The sequence below is a fragment of the Thalia democratica genome, chromosome 1 (assembly GCF_965202585.1).
Source record: "Thalia democratica chromosome 1, ktThaDemo2.hap1.1, whole genome shotgun sequence".
Lineage (NCBI taxonomy): Eukaryota > Metazoa > Chordata > Thaliacea > Salpida > Salpidae > Thalia > Thalia democratica.
Genome location: NC_139165.1, coordinates 13,191,458 through 13,202,369, shown reverse-complemented (window position 1 = coordinate 13,202,369; position 10,912 = coordinate 13,191,458).

The following is a 10,912-nucleotide window of genomic DNA, read 5'->3' as shown; positions in this document are numbered from 1 at the left end:
TTATTATTTAAAATTAGAATATTAGCTTAATGCTTATTAAAATCAAACAAAAGTTAGAAAACTTATACAAACCGTGAAACGAAACTGAAAAACTCACAAAGCTTTAAATAAGTATTGTTTGAGAAATAAGGTTGAAACACCAGCACAACAAGACGACAATTAATAATAAAACAGTAATAACTTACTGAAGCTTGAAGGTTTGTTTATTTTGAAAGAATATTAAGAGAACATAATAAAATCTATATACATCAGACCGACAAATAACGCTGCATCAAATCGAAATAATATAAATGAAATAGCAGTTTTGATCACATTTAAATATGTTTTACGCACTAATTAAAAATTTGCATTTGTTGTAGAAATCAGAATGCATGTTAACAACAAACTATAAAATAATAACTTAGCTGATTATAGTTAAAATAGAAGTTCAGTATGAGCATGATTATATATAAATTGATATTGCAATGTGTTATAAAATGAAAGTTAGCATATCTGTGCTTATATGGTTCTATATGAGGGCACTTGATACAACATTTTGAATAAAACTTCAGTCGGAAAGCAAGTTTATAGCTAACTTTAAGTAAGTATTTTGACTAATAGGGTGTAGCTTGAATTTAAGTCTCTTACCTACTAAAAATGGCTATAATAAAAATTAAACAAGAAAACTCATATACTCCACTCGTGTGAAGAAACAAAATGTTTGTGAAAGAATCGCCATGTAGCTTATTAGTAAAACAAAATTGAATGATCTAATATAAAACATAGCTAAAGAAGTAAAAGGTTAAAGCATAAACATTAAATCCAAAGTAGGAGTTTAAAGTGTTACTTAGCAAGCAAAAACAACCAGTAAATAAAAAACAAGGCAACTACAACAGACTAAAATGCAAAAAAGAAAAATTAACGCATTAATGTGTGAATTGAAAAATACTTTAGTGAGAAGAATATAGAGGTTGATCAACGGAATCTCGGAAGAGTTAAGTACAAGTAAATAAAAGTTTGTACATCTAATCTAGTTAAAGGATGAGTAAGAATGAGTTAACTAGACTATTCATTATTTTTGTTATTTACCTTAAAAGACAGTTTTTAAATATAAGAGAACATAATAAAATCTATATATATTTTTACTTAATGTATATGGAATATTTATATTATATTTACTTAACGCATGTATTTTACTTAAGTAGCAAAAATAAAATAAATTATAATAAAAATACCGGATTATGACGCAACAATATGGTAAAATAAAAATAAATAAATTCAAGGTTTTAATGTGAAAAATAGCATAAAAAGAAAAGTTTGTACGATGATGTAAATGATTTGTAAAATTACTTAACTTTATGTGGACAAATTAAGAAGAACATATTTAATGTATAAGTAGCATAAATTAAAAACAAGTCGCTTATGACTAATTTATATAAAGTTTAGTTGTGTCTTAGAAGTACTAACACATTTACTCGTACATCCAAGTCATAACTAAAAGGGGTGCCGACCAGCAGAGTAACGGGGCCTAAAGGACAAGAATTAAAAAAAAACTAAGGGCAGGCCGGGGAGATGACAGGTGCGAAGCACCGTGTCATCGACCGGCCGTGTTTTTTTTTAATTCTTGTCCGCTACCTCAACACTTACTAACCAAACTCATCAACACAAAACCACTCAGTCGATAATTGAAAAACCATCAACCGATATTACCGTCAGGCCTTTAATGGTTTCACATCAATGAGTTAGATCACATAAGCTCAAGGTTAGTAAAAGATAACAGATAAAGACCGTACAAATATACAAACGTACATTTGTTTGGCAGTTACGCTACTCACGGTCCATTTGACAGAAAAAGGTGGCCTTCAAAAAAAAAAGGCCGTGGAGAAAAAGTGAAAAGGAAAAATGTGAAAAATTTTTATTATGAGATTTTTATTAACAGAAAACTTAATTCTTTCCTCATTTTTGTAAAAAAAAACATAAACCTTAAAAATTTGTTTACAAACTCGTTTTTTGAATATAGTGTCAAATAAAAGTTAGGTGTTATTATTATTTAGAAATTGAACAGTATCTTGTTTTATTCTTTTTAATAACAGACTTAAAAGGTATTGATAACTTTCATGTTATGACAGTTTTCAGATTTAAAAATAAAACGGTGTATTTTTAAAGTATATCAAATTATATGTTAAGTACTGCCAAAACAATATTGGTTTTAGAAATGTTAGATCGTTGCAATATGTTTCTAGCCGTAAAGTTTATAAACAAGCTAATTCATAATATGTGCAAAATGCAATAGTATTTTAAATACTAAACTAGTCATCAGTTATGTACTTTATTATATTTGACAAAATAAGTAGTTCTACATCAATAGTTGCACACATTAAAAAAAATAGTTTTCTTGTTTGTTTTTTCTTTCATGTAATGCTAAAAAAGCTATTAACACTTTTAAAAAATACTTGTGAAAAATAATAAAACAACTTTTAAATATTTTTCAAAAATATGAAGTATGATTTAAAAATATTTTAAAACCGTAATATCTTTCAACGAAAAATAGTTTATAATAGGTTAAAATAAACTACAATTAATTTAATTGAGGTGTAATGTTGTGTTACAACATAAAAATATACTAACAATAAACATTTTTTCTAGCCTATAGAGTAATTGTAGTTTGCTTCAGAATTTTTTTCTATAGCTAATGTTATCAATTTTAAAAATACTCATTTAAACATTTTATAAATTTATTTAAGAGGATAATAAAATATAAAATAAACCTACAATTCAATAGTTAATACTTAAAAAAAGTACTGCTCTAGGTTGTTTATAAAGGGAATTGTACTATTTTATTCAAAAACATTATACATAAAAAAACTTCACATTGAAAATGTGTTTTTAATTTTTGTTTAATATAAAATAAGAATAGTTTTAAAATAGTTTTTTATTTATAAACTAAACTGCATTATGTTACACTTTATAAACTCTCAAATAATTTTTATTAAACATTAAAGTTATTATTTTAATTATAAACAAAAACTTTTTTCACACTTTTCAGACAATATTCTGTGATATTCAAATATTTGTTCAATATTTTTTCTAATTGTAAATTTCATTTACACTAACACGTAGTTAAGTTTCTACTTTATTACGTAAACATTGGCAGGCCAGGTTTTACTGCTGACCAGTGCCCAATTCTGACTCCATATGTTTGTAAAAAGAGTCCAGAAAACAAAAACTCACTTTAAACAACAATTAATTTTTCAATTTATTAGTAAAATGAAGGTTAGAAAAACAAGAGGTACACAAAGCTTCAAAAGTTGTACTTATTTTTGTTCATTTTAAAAGTTTTACTGTAGCATACACGTCATTAAAAAATAAAACATACAATAGAAAAGCTCCAAGTAAATAGTTTGTTAGAAATATGCCGCAAAATACAACCCTTGTTATCAAAAGTTAAAAAAGACTAATTTTGATATAAAATTTTGAAACGTATGACTAGTAAAGGTTATCAGAAAAGCTGTCAGCGGCTTTCAATAGTTCCACCTGAATTGAATTAGATACCTAGGTACAGTTACACTTTCATCTGCCACATACTCATCCAGATGAGTGCTCGAATTGTGAGGAACATTCCGGTATCTCCTTCCTAGAGCATCTTCTTTGTATTCTGCTTCAGTTATTTGTTGGCTGTTCTTAAGCACATGTTTTTCACATAAACACTCGGGTGTACTATATCTAAAATCTTTTGATAACCGGTTATTAGGATTGTCATGATCAAGTGTATGTAGTTTTTCTTCAACAAGAACTTCGTTGACAAAAACCAAAAAAATATTTAGACCTTTCATGCGAATACCAGACCATGTGCAAGCCTCACAAGAGCAGTCGGTCATGTACACTCCTCTTCCAAATAATCCCTTTTCAGAGTTTTTGAAACCATCTTTCAATATTCCATTTACTCCTTTTACACTCGTACCATGACACAGCATTAAGTTTTTGTGTTTATTCTCTAAAACTTTTGTGGGACTGTTTTCTGTTATCTTGTAAACTTTGAAATCTGTCGGTGCTTTGTGTGATGACGTAACGTTTTTTGTTGCGTCAAAGAAGTTTTTGATAAACTTGTACTCTGGTGAGCTTGAATTAAGCTCATCATGCTTGTATTTGAGAAGGTTATTAGTTGTTTGTAAATCCATTATATAAACATATATACTCTTTCTAAAAATATAAATAACATTTGTTTTTATTTTAGATTAGTTATAAGATTTAATAAAGTATAGTATAAATAAAGTAAAGTGAAAATAGCAAAAGTTGAAAAACTTCTAAAAATTTAATAGTAACAAATATTTAAAACCATTAAATTTTCAAAAAAAACACTTATAATATTCGTACGAACCCATTTTTAAACAGTTATTTAGATAAGTATAACAACAATTATTATTCGATAACGATAATTTTACGTTGATGAAACTCGATTTACAGGTTTTGAGGGTTATAAATTTGTACAAAAATATGAAAATACTTTTCTAATTTTCGTTTATTTTGTTCTGTAAAAATTTAAAGTTTTTTTTAATGAAAATTACTTTCCAGCATTAGATTTACGATAACTATCTAAACTAGCCTAAGTTTACCATTGAGTCTTCAACAAGTCTAAGAATTAAAAATATATAATACTTTGTATAAGCTGAGTCACCTAACAGTTTTGCAATTATAGTTAGTTTTATCAACGAGCGTGAACTCTATTAGCATTTTTTGCATTTAAAAATAATGTCCAAACTTTAGATCCAATTATTTTCATTATCTTTGAAGCTAACTAAGATTTTTTCTTTTTAAAGCTGCTTTGCCTTAAACTAAAAAATATCCATTGGATTTGGGTTTGACTTTTTGGGTAGGCCAGTTTGAAAAAAATATTTTAATGGACATTTTTACTCTAACCGATATTTTAGCCAGAAAATAATTATTATATTTTTTTTAAATTCTTACATTGCTTTGTTTCCAAGGGTCGGTGTTTTTTTCTTCAAATAAGTTTGAAAGATCCTCTAAAACAAGTAAAAAATGTAGTTTCAAGTTTTAAAGTTCTATTTTTCTTACTTTTCATCCTTTTTATAAACTGTTTGGTGTTTTTTGAAGCAGAATTATATGATTGACATGATGGTAAAATTTATTTAAAAGTAAAACAAGGTTTAAAAAACACAACTAAAACTTTTAAAACAGTTTAAAGTTTTCAAAAGAAGAGAAGATAAAATCAATTTTCCTGTTTGAATTTTGCATAATAACATAGTGTGAATATAAAGTTTGAGAAAATCTTGTTTTTCATCGTTTTAAAAAGTTTTTTGGGTTTTTCTAGCATTAAATTTTCTGACAGAAACGATGGAGATATTTATTTTTAGTTATTGGCAAGTTTATAATAAAAAATGAAAAAATTTGAAAAAAGTTATACTTGTTCATTTTTATTCGATTTTGTAGCATATCAATTTGCATAATTTATAATGACTACAGCTGGCTAGGTCTTTAGATAAAACTACTTTTTTATAGAGTTTATTATTGTAACTAGTTCTTTAACAGTTTATCAAAGATTTTTTTTTAGCTTAACAGTTTTATTAGTGTTTTGATGCGTATTAATTCAGTTTGTAAAGTTAGGCTAAACATTGGTGTCTGTGTAAGTATTTATTCTCAACTTATTGCAAATAGTTGTTCTTATAAATACTAGAGTTAAGCACTATTTTATAAATAAGTACTACACTAATCAATAAGTTTTATAAACTAGTTTTCAATCACTTTCAATGTAAATATTAGCTGTTAGCTTAAGTGTTTAGTAAGATTTCATTAGGTTAATTGGTTAGTTTTATCATTATGATTTAAATGACAAACATGAAATAGTTTTTGTATAAAAAAGTTAAATCTTTACTTTAGTGAAACTTGACAAACAATACTGAAATAACTGTGATAAAGTAAAATACCTTTTGTTAAAAGTTATATTTAGCAATAAGTTCACATATATTTACTTTTGAATGATACCAGTTCAACTGTCATGATAAGTTTTAGCTTAGTTTATATGTAAGTTCCATAATGAGTAAAATGTGCTGGTTTTTCCATCAGGAACAGTATGTAGTTTAAAAAAACACAATACTGTGAATACTTGTTTTACAATTTTAAGAGTTCAATAAAAGATTTTATTGGATCTAAATTAGTTCAACTGTTCTGCAGCTCACAAGTATTTATTCAAATAACTAGAGTTTAAAGTGAACAATAGTATTCACATTATCAAGTTGTTTGACTATACATAGAAATGGAGTCAAATCATATAGATAAGTTTGTCAGTATACACATAAAATAAAAGCTCTTTTTTGTCAAATTCTAAGTAGTACATTATCTATAAACTTGATGAAATGTTTTTATTGTATGCCATAACTTACATTAAACTTTTTAATTAAGAAATAGTACTAAACTTAAGTCATGTAAAAAAAATCTGTTGTACAAATAAAAACGACCAAATTAAAAGTACAGAGTTTGTAAGATTATGCTAAGCTTTAACGTGTGCATAAATTTTTATTCACATACTTATGACAACTTAGGGTATCTTTAATACTAGAGTGTAGTATTCTTTTGTAAATAAGTACACAAACCAACAAGTTTCTGTAGAAAGTACTTAAGAAAAGTCAGTCATAAGTTTACTGTAGTTGTATTAAAACCACACCTTTTTTTAATCATTTATATTTACTCATGTGAGTTGTGTTTTGTTTAAGCAGTTAATGAGTAGATACAAATATAAACCTTTAAACTAAAGAAAATATTTAAAAATATAGCAGAGATTTTTGTTATGAACATAGTTCGATTACTAGTATCTGCTAATTGTTTCTAAATCCTTTCACGCAAAAATATACAAGTTTTAAAAAGCAAACAGTTTAATTCAAAGCTTTGAAGTTTTTAAGTTCTATTTTGCTTATTTTTCATCCTTTTTTTAAAGTGTTTGGTGTTTTTTGAAGCAGAATTTGGTGCTCGACATGATGGTGAAGTTTATTTTTGAAAAAAACAAGGTTTGAAAAAAATATAGCAAAAAGTTTAAAATTAGCTTAAAACTTTCAAAGCGAGAGAAGAGAGACCTCGTGAATGTCACCAAGCGAATTTTTTGCACCAAGCTTTTATTTATTACGTAATTATAAAAATTTCTGTTTGCAGAAACTTTTAATGAAATAGCATTCATTTGTAAAATGTTTTGTTACTGGTAGCAGCTCTTGTCATTTTTTACTTTATCTTTACTTTCATAAATTATTTTAGAGTTTACCATTTTATATGTTTTTTTAAGTAATAAAAGGTACTAAAAGCAGATACACAAAATCAATTACTTGGTTTGAAAAAAAATCAGCATTGTCTTTAACAGTTGAAACTTTAACTGTTTATGCTTGAAAAAAATGAACATAAAACAAAATGTCTGTATGTATTAAAAGTATCTTGAACCAACAGTCTTCTACTCTAACCATGTGATTCATTATCTTTTTTTCATGATTTCAGAGAAAAGTGTTTACCTTTATGTTGAAAAAGAGTCTAAAATCAACAGTCTGTTACATTATAAGTAATCATGTTTTTCTACTTCATCATAGTTGCATTGAAAAGTTTTATATTCAGCACAAACAAATTGGGCATCTCTGCTTCAATTTCTGTTTGCTGAAATTTCAGTTTTCAAAAATTTCTTTTAACAGAAATTTTTAATGAAATAACATTTATTTGTAAAATGTTTTGTTACTGGTAGCAGCTCTTGTCATTCTTTACTTTACTTTCATAAATTATTTTAGAGTGTACCTTTTTATATGTTTTTTTAAGTAATAAAAGGTACTAAAAGCAGATACACAAAATCAATTACTTGGTTTGAAAAAAAAAATCAGCATTGTCTTTAACAGTTGAAACTCAAACTGTCTATGCTTGAAAAAATGAACATAAAACAAAATGTCTGTATGTTTCAAAAGTATCTTGAATCAATAGTCTTCTACTCTAACCATGTGATTCATTATCTTTTTTCATGATTTCAGAGAAAAGTGTTTACCTTTATGTTGAAAAAGTGTCTAAAATCAACAGTCTGCTACATTATAAGTAATCATGTTTTTCTACTTCATCATAGTTGCACTGAAAAGCTTTATAGTAAGCACAAACAAATTAGGCATATCTGTTTAAATTTCACAGCAATCATCTATATCAATCCTTCTGGCCACTAACCTTCTTGTGGCAGTTCAAATATCAGGTCTGTTCTTAGTTTACTGCTCTTATTGAGGTAAGTGATTTATATGTTATACAAAATAGTTAATAATAAGATAATAAGCTTGTTATAAGTTTATTTTTCAGGGTTACCAACATTTAATTTTTTGTAGTGCTCAGGTGTTTTTAGATACTTGAAAATTAATTGTTTCATAAAATATTGTCATTATTTTTGTAAATATAGAATATCAATACTACAAATTAGTGCTCAAAATCAATAAGTAAAGTACATAACACATTAACACCTTTTGGTGCTTAGTTTCTAATTTTATTCAAGTAAAAATGAAATTTGGTTTAAATGAGTACAGTTTTTGAATTAAAGAGTGGCAGCCCTGGTACTTAATGTCATAAAACTAAGAATTAATTACAATGAAAATTTTAGATTAAAAAATATCTTATAGAGTTTCTAAAGTGTGCAAAAGTAACTAAAATATGTTACTATTAAACTTCATTAGCTTTTCTATATGTCAAAACTTGTTTGTTATAAATCTTTATAAAGAAATTACAATGTAAAACGTTCAATTATCATTTTAGAGGTAAAAATCAAGCTGTTATTTTGTAAAGTGTTACTACAAGTTTGAAAATTAAGTAGTTAATTTTAAATCTTTGCACACTTTTAAAGACACATTGTTAATAATTGTTTAAGTAAATGTTTTATTATTATGTTTATATCCCTTAAGCACTTAAAGCTATAGTGTAAAATGTTTGTGTGTAAGTGACTTATTTTTTTACATTTGAACATATAGGAACACAAACAACATTCAGGCAGCTTGATCAACTGCCTGATGTTTAGTGTTTTTATATGTTTATATAACTAAGTTAGATAAGAGTATGGTTTGTTTCAGTCACTTGTAGTGATTATAGTTAACAGTAATAATAAAATTCAAAGTTTAAGTGTATTAATACTTTGAAAACCATTATAATTGATAGAGTTATGATAAGAAAACTGTAACTAGCTGACAAAAACCAGACTGTTATCTGACTATGTATGATCTTGATAAAAAGACTATGTTGTACAGATATGTTAAACTTAATTTTTTAGAGTACTTCAAAATAGTCTTTGTTTGGAATTTAAACAGTGCCACTAAAAAATAGTATATCACAAGCATTTATTTTTTGTTCAACTTGATGCTATGTGTAGCATTAAATAAAGTGTCTTTCTAGTTTAATCTCAACAAACATGAAATTCCATACAAAATAAATACTTATGATATACTATTAGATAACGTAACCACAAAAATTCTAAAGAAAGACTATTTAAACAATTAATAAATAATATGCAAGTGTGCTAACCATTTTTTTCTAAACAAAAAACACTGTCAAAAACTGTTAGAAAGAAATAGAATTTTCTGTTAAATATTTTTATAACTATATTGTATAGCAATTCTATGTTGTTGTTTAATAGCTACTTAAGAAGAGTTTTTGACAGTGGTAGTTTATATTTAAGTATGTTAGTTGCAAGTATAGAAATTGAATAAGGTAAGTTCAGCTAAAATGTGTATATTTTAATTGGGTCGGCTGCAGTTGTAAGGTTTTGTATGTGTTTTCATTCATAACATTATGCAAACGCGTAAAGTGATAATTCAGCAGAATATTAAAAGCATGTACACCCTTAACCACCTAACCAAAATTTTAATATAAAACCTTTCCCTAACCTAAGTAAACAAGTAATATATTAGCCAATCAGAAGCGACGTTAGAACTGCAGCCGGACCTTAGAACTATTTAAGATGCAAGTAGTTAAGGATTTTAAAAATGAACGAAAATGATTTGACATCAGGTAGTATGGTTACAATGCGTTAAAGTGATTTTTAATGTCTGTAAGGTACGCGATCTAAGAAATACGCACACGCATAAGGTACGCACTAAATTATTAAGGCCCCCCACACAAATTTTCACATTAGGGGGAATTCCCTAAATCGAAAATGGGCGTGAAAATTTTTGAGATTGATAAAAAAAATTATTTTGAAGGCATTTCGCCGGCTCCGCCGGCGAAAAATTTTTCACTTTTACTCCCAACCATTTTTTCTTAAAAACCTAATTACGCTTGGAGCCCAGTTAGTAAGCCTGACAGCCAAACCAGATAAAAGTGTGGTACTGAGCTCTAAGAAGTAGTTCGGTTTTGAGTTAAAGTGGTAGCGGACAGCTTTCGTTATTTGTGCAAAAGTCCCTTCCGCTGCGAGTTCTCTTCGAGAACTCTTGCTCCAGGGACTTTTGCACAAATAACGAAAGCCGTCCTTTAGGCCGCGTCCTTATGCTGGTCGGCACCTAATTAGTTTTTTGTTTGATGTACGAGTAGTTACGCAAGTTCTTTTAGTATGTTATTTTTCTCTTATACACTTGTGAGTATCCATATGTATGATTGATATTAAAAACATCTGAATTACAGTAAAGTTACATGTTTTATAGTATATAACATTGATGTAGTACTCCAAATGGTATAGTTTTGGAGTAGACAATCAATTTATTATTCTATATATAACACTTCACTTATTGTAATTTGATTTGTTAACATTATTCTATTGTAATTTGTCTCATAAATTTACTAGTTGTACATACCAGTTAGTTTACCTATAAAAGTCTTCTATCTAATTAATGTTGTTATTTAAACAAGCCTTAGCTTATTTGTTTTGTTTGTACTGTGTGTCCTTAAGTAATTTAACTCTATTTATAGCTCAAAGTAAAGACTGAACTGAGTTTTA